The sequence below is a fragment of the Leptidea sinapis genome, chromosome 26, assembly GCF_905404315.1.
Source record: "Leptidea sinapis chromosome 26, ilLepSina1.1, whole genome shotgun sequence".
Classification (NCBI taxonomy): domain Eukaryota; kingdom Metazoa; phylum Arthropoda; class Insecta; order Lepidoptera; family Pieridae; genus Leptidea; species Leptidea sinapis.
This window is the reverse complement of record NC_066290.1, coordinates 7854120-7867543: the sequence shown is the minus strand read 5'-3', so window position 1 is coordinate 7867543 and position 13424 is coordinate 7854120. Positions and strand designations below refer to the sequence as shown.

Here is a 13424-nt window from a genome sequence, read left to right as displayed (position 1 = left end):
CATTAAAAAATACATTCAACTTCAAATTTTCACCCATCTACGATCAACAGTTACTTTTGTATCGCGATTTTAATATCGGCAATACATCGGGTGCTGGGTCAGCTATTAATATTATAAAACCATTCAGAAATACGTTTTTGTTAAATTTTTAACTCATTAACATTGATTACATATTTCAAAACCAATTTTAATTCCAAAAGCTTGACGATCCCTATAGCCCAGTGGTTAGTGACCCAGCCTACTGAGCTAGAGGTCCCGAGTTCGAATCCCAGTATATGCGCAATCATTTATATGATGTATATGAATGTTCGTTTCCGAGTCATGGATGTTTATATGTATTTATGAATGTTTAAGTAACTATATTGTATTAAATATTATATCTTTGTCTTGCACCCATAGTACAGGCTATGCCTAGTTTGGGGCAAGATAATTTGTGTAAGAGTGTGTCAATATTATCTTCTTAATATATATAAATTATGTGACACGTTGTTTGTCCGCGATGGACTCCTTGACTAATTAACGGATTTTAATGGGGATTACTTCATGGTGTGCTGTTTGGTCCAACTTGAGAGATAGGATAGTTTTTATTTCGATTCGGGTCCCATAATTATTTTTATTTTCAATATTTGTTTTGTATGGACATATTTTCTATGAAAGAATTTAGTGTCGCACGGTTTGACAGTTCCGCTGTAAAACAATTTCATTATAACAACAGGGAGCATTTTTTACGAAATAATTTTTGGTGTTTTGAAATTATTATTGGCAAATTCCTATAAAACAGTATTTTTTTATCATCTACAGAAAAGCGTCGTTCAGGTCAGCTTGTTATAAAACGCATATTATGTCCTACATTTTCAATCTTGTTGTTTACGCAACAAAACGCCATAAGGAAGTTTATTTAAATAAATATAATCATACCGAAAATCTTCATTTCGTGCTATATTACCTTGTTGGGTATGAAGCACGAGTACTTTAAACATCTACATTGTTATATCTTAACATATATAAATTACGTGTCACGTTGTTTGTCCGCGATGGACTCCTAAACTAATGAACGGATTTTAATGGGGATTACTTCATGGAGTGCAGCTTAGTCCAACTTGAGAGATAGGATAGTTTTTATTTCGATTTGGGATCCATAATTATTTTTATTTCCAATATTTGTTTTGTATGGACATATTTTCTGTGAGAGAATTTATTGACGCACAGTTTGACAGTTCTGCTGTGATACAATTTCATTATAGTTAACAACAGGGAGCATATATAATATAGAACGTCATTGACAGGGAGCATATTTTACAAAATAATTCTTGGTGTTATGAAATATTATTGACAAATTCATATAAAACAGTATTTTATTATGCACAGAACAACGTCTGTCGGGTCAGCTAGATAATATTATAAAATATGCCTTCCTTTGTTATATATCATAGAGCTGTCTTTTAGTCCCTGGTACGAGAGACAAAATTGGCCGATTCTCTCCCGGCCAGGCGACTTTTGTCCCGCTTACCAGGGACAAAAGCGAGATTTTCATCCAGGTGTGAAAAAAAAATCTGATATCGTTCCACGTGAGATAAGTAAGATGAATTGTCGGGGACCCAGTGCTCTGTGAACGGCTGGATCACTTGGCGTTGCGTAGAGACGTCGCTTCATTATGTGTCTTCTACCGCATTTATCACGGGGAGTGTTCTGAAGAACTGCTTAACCTGATTCCTGCCACCGAATTCCACCTTTGCACGACACGCCACAAGTTAGGATATCATCCCCACCATCTGGATGTGTGGCGGTCCTCCACAGTGCGGCTTTCAAGGAGCTTTCTTCCACGTACTACAAATCTGTGGAATGAGCTTCCTTGTGCGGTGTTTCCGGGACGATATGACATGGGTACCTTCAAAAAAAGCGCGTACACCTTCCTTAAAGGCCGGCAACGCTCCTGTGATTCCTCTGGTGTTACAAGAGCTTGTGGGCGGCGGTGATCACTTAACAACAGGTGACCCGTACACTCGTTTGTCCTCCTATTCCATAAAAAAAAATAGAACATTGCCAATATTCCGCGGGTGAGAATAACCTACTTTTTTCCCTAGGTGCATAATATATTATTATTTATCTTTACTTATATGAAGAGGTTAAGTTTGTGAGGTTGTAAGGGGTAATCCTTGGATCTACCCAAAACATCCAGATGGTGGCAATGATATCCTAATTTATGTCGTTTCGTGCAAAGGTCTATATTGGCGGCACAATAATTATAATTGAATTAATTCAAATTCACATTAGCTTAAAAATGTTTAATCCCAAATTACAATTATTGTTGAAATACAAAGATGATTTGGTTTATTTCTCATTTCATAATTTAATTATTTATTTAAAGGTTGCACGTATGTCTAGAAACGTGGTTTACTAGCCCTTTATTGCATCATTTAAAATATTAAAAAAAACTACGTTTAAAGAAACCGACGTGAAAAACCCAAAAGTATATAAAATAACTTAATAGAGATTTCATTTAATACACCTGTAATGCAAATCTTACTTAAATATTAATAAATATATCAATTGAATTAAAAACTTCCTCCTTTTCGAAGTCGGTTAAAAATACGATGAATACCAAATTCCCTGTTTGAATCTAATTTACATCAAATAATTTTTAACTGTATGGTTATCGGTTTAATATACATTGCAAATAACACTTCTTCTCGTCGTATGTCCTCTACACATCATTTATTACGTTCACAGAAAGTACCGCTTTTCAATACCTATAAGTAATTTTAAATAAACCATATTATTTTAAAATTAGTATGAAATAGGTGACCCACTAACTATTGCTAACCCGGAAACCGCAATTTACTTGCCTGGCTTAATTTTTTTTTACTTTCTGTTTTCCAAATCGCTAAAAACAATTCCGAGGTACGTAAAATATATATTTAAAACCTATATATTATATATTTATTTATATATAAGAGAACTAGCCGTTCCCGCCCGCTTCGCTGGGCGAAATTTGAGAAGGAAATAAATTAAAAAATAAAAATATAAGAAACCATAAACCTCTTCGTTTTCTCTTCTTATCTAGGATAAATTTCGCATCGAATGGTGGTAGTTTCATGTCGATACAATCAGTGGTTTAGGCTTGAAAGAGTCTCAAACAAAGACCACTCATCTCGATATCTCTGGTGGAATTCTCTTATATATACATAGAATTATGCAACAAATTACCCGATGATTCCATCAATATATTCCACTGTTAATTGGAAAAACTAAACTTTTACAATAATTTCGTCAAATACTTTGCAAACATTGAAAATCGTGTTTGAAACATTTGATAAAGAGTTATGGTGATATAAAAAAAGATATTTATTTAAAGTTTCAAGTGTTCGAAGCGCTATAGGTGCGTTTTAAGCCTAATAATGTGTATTCATAGTGATTTTCAATGTAAAGTCATTTGTTCTTGGCCTACTTTGTAGTTCTAGTAATAAATACTATCTTTGAGATGCAGTCTGCAGCACAAATGTAAAACAAGGTTTATTTTGATGAATAGTATGTTATTCCGGATAGCTTAACACCATATAATGTATTCCTATTTCATAATTTACATTAATTATTCATAACCAAAAGCTAAGATTAGTATATACCATCTATTCATTACTACTAACGTAAAATTGTATTAATTTTCCGTAAGAATAGATTGGTAACTTGATATCATTCACGACTTCAACAAAAGTACAAAAGTTGTTACCTCAAACATCGATGTCACCTTTACCTCCAGCGTTTCTTCATTACATTTTCAAAACACAGATTTTGTTTAATATTGAATGGAGCACTGTTCAAACACAAGATATTCCAACATTCGTCTTTTGTTAGTCTATCGTAGTCACAACCTCGAGGGAAATTACAGAGAGAGAAAAGTTCGATGTAAAACACAACCTTCGCTTTTGAACTAGTAAAGTGAAAATAGATTTTTGAGAAAACGATTCCTAATAACTGTATAAATAAGTATAATTTGTTTCACAACATTTGAGTTATAGTGTTTGATAAGTCCGACACACTATGTTGAAGACAGATGTTGATTTAAATCACAACCTTTGATGTTTACTTCAGTCTAAGTATCAACATTCGCCTACATCTCACTCGCGAACTAACACTTACATTATATTCACAACACTGTTGAGGTATACATTAATGATCTAATAGTTACATCTTGTTAATAAACCACACAACAATTCATTCGCGTAAAATCACAACAATCTTAAGACGCGTAAGTTAATCATTGTTGTTTTTGGCACAATAAGTTTCTATATAATTCACGGAAACTATTAACAGAAAGCACGTTACATTTTATCCAAATATAAACTTTGTTACGTAGTATTTGGGCCGTTTTGAACGCGTAACTGACGGCGCCAGGTAAGCCGGAACTGTCAGTGAAACTGTGTTTTCAGTTTTCAGTTCGAACGTGTGTACACCGTTCTGTTTGTGCGGTGTTACTAGTGGCACGCGTACTCGACTGCAACCAGTGAAAAGCGAAACCTGTTGAAATGGGACAGCGGGCTGCGAAGAAACGAGACGGATATATATCTGTCAGCTCCGCCAAAAGCTTCAGGCGCTTATTTTGTTAGGAGCACGTGTGTGCGTGAAAAACTGCGTGGCTACGAACCTCGAATTGGTGTTAGTGTGACGAGGAAAACTCTCGTAGGGCGCCTTCATACAGCGCGTGTTTTGAAGCTCTTTCCTTCATAATTTATTACTTTTATAATTTATATTAAACCGCCCGTGCGTGTAACCGTTCTTATACTAAATATATTACATTAGTGTTTCTAAAACAACTTTTAATGTGTTTAAATATCAAAAGTATTATGAATTTAGTTCACGTAATAGACTTTTTATTTTTTCTTTACTCTTTTTGGGCATTTGCAGAGGTTTTTAAAATTGTAATTCATTAAGTACTGTGTACTGTTTTACTAGCGGCTCCTTTGCACAGGATGCCGGCTAGATTCTGGGTACCACAACGGCGCCTATTTCTGCCGTGAAGCAGTAATGTATAAGCATTTCTGTGATTCGGTCTAAAGGGCGCCGCGAGCTAGTGAAATTACTGGGCAAATGAGACTTAACATCTTATGTCTCAAGGTGACGAGCGCAGTTTTAGTGCCGCTCAGAATTTTTGGGGTTTTTCAAGAATCCTGAGCGGCACTGCATTGTGATGGGCAGGGCGTATCAATTACCATCAGCTGAACGTCCTGATCGTCTCGTCCCTTATTTTCATAAAAAAAATATTATAAACCTTAATATCATATGTGTAATATTAACTATAAAAAAAATTCAAATTATAATTATTATAAATAAATTTGTTTCAAGACAATTATATTTTGCATTTGTTAAGAAAGTCTTAACGTAACAATATACCCAATGGATTTGAAAGGAAACGTAAAAACAAAAATCGGAACACCTGGTTATGGTTGTAAATCAATTTAGAATTATCGAGGCCAATACGCTGAGGTCACAGGCGCGTAATCAAACACGCAAGTCGCTAGAAATTCGGTCGTTCGGTGAAATGACAGAGTGGGTGAGATGACAGAGGTATTTGGTGCGCACGCAGCGGTCCATCTCCCTCAGTATCTCCACAACCCACAACCCGACCCATCCCACTCTCAAATCTATATGCTCTCGACCAAGTGTTTAATAAGGCTTTATTCGCAATGCCCAAAGGCAGGTTGTAAGCAGAAACAGCAGACTATATGATTTAAATTAGGAACCTTGATAAAATATGTCACAGACGCTGTAAATAAATTTAAATGTTTTTAAAAAAAATGGTTCTGTCGTAAATCTAACTACTCCACAGCGTAATATCTATCGTGATCGCACAGCCTGGGATTAGATTATGATTATTTAATAGCAAAAACAATGACTATAATATATAAATAATTTATGGTATTAAAAAGAATGCTGTGAGATTTTCTTGCGCCGTTTTTTGTTCTCTCAGAGCGCCATTTGTTTGCGAAGCGGTGGTAGTGTTTTGAACTGACCTCAAAAAGAATTCTAGAAGAATCGGTTTGAGAAAATAAATGCCTTTTAATATTAACCGTCATCTATTGGGCAGAGTAACAAAAATATGTGTTTTATTGAACTATTTTATGATTACGTTTTACCGGTGGGAGGTTCCTTTGCACAGGATGCCGGCTAAATTATGGGTACCACAACAGCGCCTATTTCTTCGTTGAAGTAGTAATGTGTAAACATTACTGTGTTTCAGTCTAAAGGGTGCCGTGGCTAGTGAATTTACTGGGCAAATGAGACTTAACATCTTATGTCTCAAGGTGACGAGCGCAATTGTAGTGCCGCTAAGAATTTTTGGGCTTTTCATGAATCCTGAGCGGCATTGCATTGTGATGGGCAGGGCGTATCAATTACGATCAGCTAAACGAAACTGCTTGTCTCGCCCTGTATTTTCATAAAAAAAATACGTTAAGATAACATCATTTCATTCCGATTTTGGCATATCACATTTCAACCAAACATTAATTGGTAATTAAATAATACCAATTACACGAAATAGTTAATTTAAAAATTATTATTTTTTTTACAGAAGAAGACAAGATGTTGAGAAAACGAAGGGAATCTTTTGGGAAGCTGCACGCGAGTTCTAGATAGCCATGTCTTATCATACTGGAAACACCGTGCCATGAAAGCTCATTCCGCAGTATGGTTTTACGTGACAGAAAGTTTGAAAAAAAAAAAGAAAAAAGGTCACATATATCCAGATGGTGAGGATTATATTATCCAAATATGTGGCGTGTTGTGCGAAGGTTGAATATGGTGGCACGCCCCGAGTAAAACAACTCTTCCTAATACTAAATCAATTTAGTAAAGGACCACACAGTGAAGTAACGTCTCTACGGATCGCCAAGTGATGAAGTCGTAGAATGGATAGTTAGTATTATTTAATAAATATTGCATTATAATTTCATCTTATTTTCTACCTTTATATATATATATATATATATATATATATATATATAACATATTTATAAAAAACAATATTACAAATATAAATATAAAAAATAGAGTCCCGCCGGCGTTGGCTCACGACAATTCCGCCGGTGGTCAGGGCGCCAGACTGAGGAACTTCCACACGATGCGTGCCGTTCCCAAAACAGCTGCTTTCTGTAACTGACCCTTTATCCAGTTATTAAGTGAGAGCTTCTTGAGATGATGGTCGAGGCTCTTTGCTATAAGACCGTTTACGGAAACGACTATTGGGACAATTATTGTTGAATCAACATCCCACATGTCAGTAACCTCGTGTGCTAAGTCTAGGTACTTCGACAATTTGTCTATTTCAGCTCTAACCGATCTACCAACACAATATCAGGCTTATTAGCAATGACAGTTCTGTCCGTGATAATAGATCGGTGTCAGTAGAGCTTGGCACGGCTGTTTTCTAGAACTGGCTCCGGAGTATACTTATAATACGGGACTTCAAAATGCACAAGATTGTATCGAAGAGCAAGTTGCTAATGAAATGCTCAACATTGGCAAGACGAGAACAACCGGAAATAATATGTCTGATAGACTCACCAGGATGATGGCACGCCCGACATATGTCTACTGTGCCATCCTTCATGATGTATTTTCGGTAGTTATTCAACTTGAAAACTTCACCAGCAATTGCACAGGCAAATCCTTCAGTTTCCCCAAAGAGGTCACCAAATCGTAGCCAGGTCACAGACGAAATCGTGTCTACATCAGGTCCGTAGAGAGCCCGGTAAAACCGTCCATGAAGCTCTTTTCCCCTCCATACATTCAAGCAATCTTGAGTACTGAGTATCACCGTATAAGTATAAATATAATATTATTATTATTACAGCAGCTCTCCGTTACACGTGGTCAAATGTTTCGAGCTGATACTGGGCTGCACCAGACCAGACACAATATCTCCATATGTGAACGGATCTGCACTTTGCAGAACCCTAGAATGTGGGCTGTTTTGAAGTATTGGCTTGCTCTCTATGACTTCCAGGTTTCCACTTTGGAAGCCAATATGGCTATCCCTTACAGATATCAGTGGCTTGATTTTTCGAGAACCAATGAATGGAATACTGAGAAGCGCTTGAATCCATTGAGAATATTTTAATTAAATTTCTTAAAAAAATCGTGATTTGTAATCGGTTATAAATATACTTTCAACGAAAGCATAATTTTTTTTACTAAGTAATGTAACCTTAAAAAACCTTATATGTGTTTGTTAACTGAAGTCTCAGCATTAAACAAAATCATTGTATCAAAAATACAAATTTTTGTATCCAAGATTTATGAACGATTCGGGACTCGAACCCGTAACCTCTCGGGTTCCGTCCGAGCTATCTTTGCAACTGAGCCAACCGTTCAAATACGCATGTGTTGTAAATTTCGGTATATCTTGTTCAACTCTCAAGTTGTGGCTTCATGTACAGGATCTACTTTACAGTTGATAACCTGCTCAATCCCAATAATTGTAAATTGACTTGAGATGTCGTGGGTTCGAGTCCCGCTTTGTTCATAAATTTTGGTTACAAATAGTCATATCAATAGTCAACTTTTCCAATTGCCATTTCAGTCATAACGCAAGGGTACTGACGATGTACCTGTGCAGTTATGCCGATCTGCCGTTCAAATTGGTGGTAACGTATGGGGTGCGGAGGGGGGAGATGCCGCAAGTCAGTGATTTTTTTACTGAAAATAAGGGACGGGACGAGTAGGACGCTCAGCTGACAATGCAGTGCCATTCAGAATTCTTGAAAAAACAATAATTCAGAGCGGCATTACAATTGCGCTCGTCACCTTGAAACGTAAGATGTTAAGTCTCATTTGCCAAGTAATTTCACTAGCTACGTCGCCCTTCAGACCGAAACACAGTAATGTTTACATATTTGCTTCACGGCAGAAATAGGCGCCGTTGTGTTACCCATAATCTAGCCGGCTTCCTGTAAAAACGAGCCTCCCTCGGGTAAAACGGCCAGGAGGGTTAATTAATGTTTATTAATTTAAGTTACATAAATTCTGATAGTTTATGTTTTATAATATAAATACAAAGTCAAACAAATACAATACCATCGCTTCTCTTCAATAGTCTACTTACGTGGCGCGAACAATATTTAATAAATACTCTGATTAGACTTCTTTCAAATCGTAGAAGGCATAAATAGGCATTTATTTTCTAAAAATTGATTGCTTTAGAATTCTTTTTGGTGTCATTTCTAATATACCAGATACTACTACCGCTTCGGAAACAAATGACGCTCTGAGACAGAAGAAGCGTTGCAAGAAACTCTCCCAGCATTTTTTTGCGCTCTTTTTAATCAAATATACAATATTGTATTGTCATTTCTATTGCTATAAAATAATCAAAATCTAGTCCCAGGCTATCGGATCACCTAGATATTCAGCTGTGGAGTAGTAGGATTAACGACAGAGCCATTATTTTATAAAACATTTAAATTTATTTATAGATAGCGCTCTACAAAGCGCAGGTCCGGCCACACATGGATTATTGCTGTCATCTCTGGTCTGGCAGTATCAGCTCGATCCATTTGACCGCGTGCAACGCAGAGCAGCTCGAATTGTCGGTGCCAGTGCTCTGTGAACGGCTGGATCACTTGGCGTTGCGTAGAGACGTCGCTTTATTGTGTGTCTTCTACCGCATTTATCACGGGGAGTGTTCCGAAGAGCTGTTTAACCTGATTCCTGCCGCCGAATTCCACCTTTGCACGATACGCCACAAGTTAGGATATCAACCCCACCATCTGGATGTGTGGCGGTCCTCCACAGTGCGGTTTTCAAGGAGCCTTCTTCCACGTACTACAAAGCTGTGGAATGAGCTTCCTTGTGCGGTGTTTCCGGGACGAAACGACATGGGTACCTTCAAAAAAAGTGCGTACACCTTCCTTAAAGGCCGGCAACGCTCTTGTGATTCCTCTGGTGCTGCACGAGAATGTGGGCGGCGGTGATCACTTAACACCAGGTGACCCGTACGCTCGTTTGTTATCCTATTCCATAAAAAAAAGATAATGCCTGAACAGGGCTGGGACTTTATTATAAAAGTGTAGACATTTACCCTTAAAGCTATTATGTATCTTATGAAGCCTACTAGAATTAATTACAAGCAATCCATTATTTCTTATTTCATTTATTTCCCGGGCGTTGTGAATTATGCCCTGATTAATCACATGACTGGTAGCATATACACCGAAAGACCGCCTCTGACAGCTAGATCCAATGTAACGGGACTTCATTTCACTGGAAATCAATTGTCAAATCGAACTGCCCAGATTTCGAATTTTCTACAAAAGACCTCTGATTCAGAAAATGCTTAAATTCTGTTTTTGGTTGATAGCCTAACGCTTGGAAACTTAATGAGTTAGCCTTAGATAATTTATACATCTAGATAGTCTTTTGCTGTTAGACAACCGATAAAAACAGGCCAGGAATATTAGTTTTTTTTTTTATGAAACTAAGGGACGAGACGAGCAGGTCGTTCAGTTGATGGCAATTGATGCGCCCTGCCCATAACAATGCAGTGCCGCTCAGGATTCTTGAAAAACCCCAATAATTCTGTGCGGCACTGCGCTGGTCACCTTGAGACATAAGATGTTAAGTCTCATTTGCCCAGTAATTTCACTAGCTACGGAGCCCTTCAGACCGAAACACAGAAATGCTTATACATTACTGCTTCACGGCAGAAATAGGCACCGTTGTGGTACCCATAATCTAGCCGGCGTCCTGTGCAAAAGAGCCTCCCACTGGTAAAAGTTTAGTGTGCGTGACAAGCTACGTCTTACACTCGCGATGACACTTTGTGGTAGTGTGCGTGAATTGTTCAAAATAGAGGATAGTTCTAATTTCAATTTTTTTCGACATTTTCATAGCAGCCATTGTCTATCCAGACGTATAAATGATCTAAGGAGTAAACATTAAGAAACTGGGATCATCGTCAGTCAAGCCATATAATAATAATAATAAATCTTTATTTGTTGCAAAAAGAAAATACAGTTTTGCTTAAAATTACCCTCGACCCCAAACTAGGACAGCCCGTGACATGGGGTTCAGTCTCTTCGCAGTTGTGCAATATAAAATGTCAAAATAACAACATATTTTAAAGTGACTAAAAATGGAGGTTATGCAAGTAATTATGACAATAATAACTATTTTATATATAATTTAGGGTGTTTGTTGTATGTTTGTGTGTGTTGTGTGTGATATCTAATGCTATACCTTATATAAATAGTCATAAACGAATAAGATTCTCAGTAGCTTCATAATTTAGGTTTCGTAACATGTTCTTGAGTATAACTAATTATAATATAATTAATGATGTTTTACTAATGATAACCACCACTTACTTAGCCACAGAAACACAATTTAGATCTCATAGATGGGTTCTCATGAAAACCGCCAACTGATTCCACATTTCTTTACATGGAAATGTAATGTTTATCAGATTTTTCCAAATTTCACTTCACGTTAAGGACTTAGAGTATATTTTCACTTCAAAGGCTAACAAAACGTCTTAGGACCCGTTTTCCACCAAAGCGGAGACGAGAGGAGATTAGCCGCGAAGCGGTCAGGTTATTTCCAAAGTGGAGAGGAGATGTGTAGCGGGTAGGAGATGTGAACTCTACATTGCGGAGATATTATGAGAGTGTGTGTCATCCATTTCCACCGAGGCTTAGTGGAGAGTGGTATGAAGTAAGTAGAGTAGAGCTGAGGAAATAACGAAATCTAATTGGTTATCATAACGCGTCTCCTCTCCACTCCGCTTAGGTGGAACCCGACCCTAATACTAATAATGCAGACGTTCATGGGCGTGATTACCCCAAAAAATCAGTTATTTTTCGGAACTCGATGTCTATTGCGCACCTATTCACCCAGTGCATTAGTCGCTCATAACCATTTAATTTCTTTGTAGGTGGTGTAGCAGCCCTCACGTTGTTGTTTTTCTCCCTTTCATTCATTCGTTCATTAGAATTCATTCGTAATTTTGAATAAAATTACGAATGAATTCGAAAATCGAAAACATGACATGGCGGGGAAAGTCCTGATGCCCCCCGGAACAGAGGAAACGGCCCTAGGCAATGCGCCACTGACACATATTTTTTGACCCATCTAATTTCCTAATTTTTTCCGTCCCTATAGAAAATACAATACCAAAAGAGGTTTCATTCGTTTGTGAATGACAAGCGCATTTATGAAGTATTGTGGTGCATAAACAAGTTTAGTTTTTACTTTAACAAAAATTGCAGTTAATTGCGTAGCATCGCGGGAATCGTTGATAGTTAATATTAACTGTACCTAAATTATTTTTAGATAATAATTGTCGGATTGTCTTATTTCCTCGATATTTTAAGTCTTGATACCATTCTTAAGCAGTCTCTAAAATGGTTGATATAACGATAACAGCAAGCAAGATTATATCGCTACTTGAGGAAGGGTGTAGTCAATGCTGTGTGCCCCAGAGAGTGTGAGTCGTTCGACTGTCTAGGAGACTTGGCAACGATATCAAGAGACTGGTTTCGTCAGTAGAAGGCCTGGGTCTGGAATAAAAACCATGTACAACAATCTAGATGACCGCTTCCTGTTGAATCAGGCTTTGAGAAATCGCGAATCTTCTTATGTCGAATATATCCCCGAAAAATATAACATAAAAATAAACAGATTATGTAAAAAAATGCACACCAGGAGGAATCAACTTTCAACTCAAAAAGTAGAGTTATACTCGTCCAACGAGTTTATCAAAAAAAAAAAAAAACTGCCCGCATTTCTAAATGACAGCGTCATGATCCGTGTTCGCGTTTAGTAAACTATTGTGTTGTGATTGATTAACAAACTCTGTAACGTGATTATCTGTGGGAATTATCTATGTGTCACGGCTGACAGCTGACTAGACACGTTATGGTCTCATATGAAGTCTATTTGTACAGAATTCCAGCTAAGCAGGTGCTTTTTCTGCCGTGAAGTATTAACTTGCAAGCAGTGGGAGGCTTCTTTGCACAGGATGCCGGCTAGATTATGGCTACTAAAACGCCCTATACAGCCGTGAAGTAGTAATGTGTAAGCATTATTGTTTTTCGGTCTGAAGGGCGCCGTAGCTACTGAAATTATTGGGCAAGTAAGGTTGTAGTGCCGCTCAGAATTTTTGGGTTTTTCAAGAATCCTGAGCGAACGTCCTGCTCGTCTCGTCCTTATTTTCATTAAAAAGTTAGTTTGTTTGAAGATTTCAACTATTTATTTTAAATTTAAGAATTATTTTTTACAATTAAGGTTTTATAAATCTCTATCCGTATGTTAATTTAAGGTAGCCATCATAGCGCCACGATGTATACATTCATGTCAACTTCTCACCAAAAAAAGTGTGTGTGTTTCTTTACGCGCGATTGAAGTAAAACTTTAAAACACCTTACATAACA

General features: G+C 37.1%; 1 protein-coding gene across 2 annotated transcripts in view; it reads right to left on the bottom strand.

The window, feature by feature from the left end:
• The window catches only part of LOC126972325 (uncharacterized), a 768748-nt gene that overhangs the window by 418009 nt on the left and 337315 nt on the right, over positions 1-13424 (bottom strand). Inside the window, exon 2 of one of the 2 annotated variants that reach the window (XM_050818997.1) lies at positions 3728-4455. The gene's annotated coding sequence lies outside the window, so the exon portion shown is untranslated. Of the gene's footprint in view, positions 1-3727; positions 4476-13424 lie in introns of those variants that run through there. The other variant, XM_050818996.1, reaches the window with a different exon arrangement.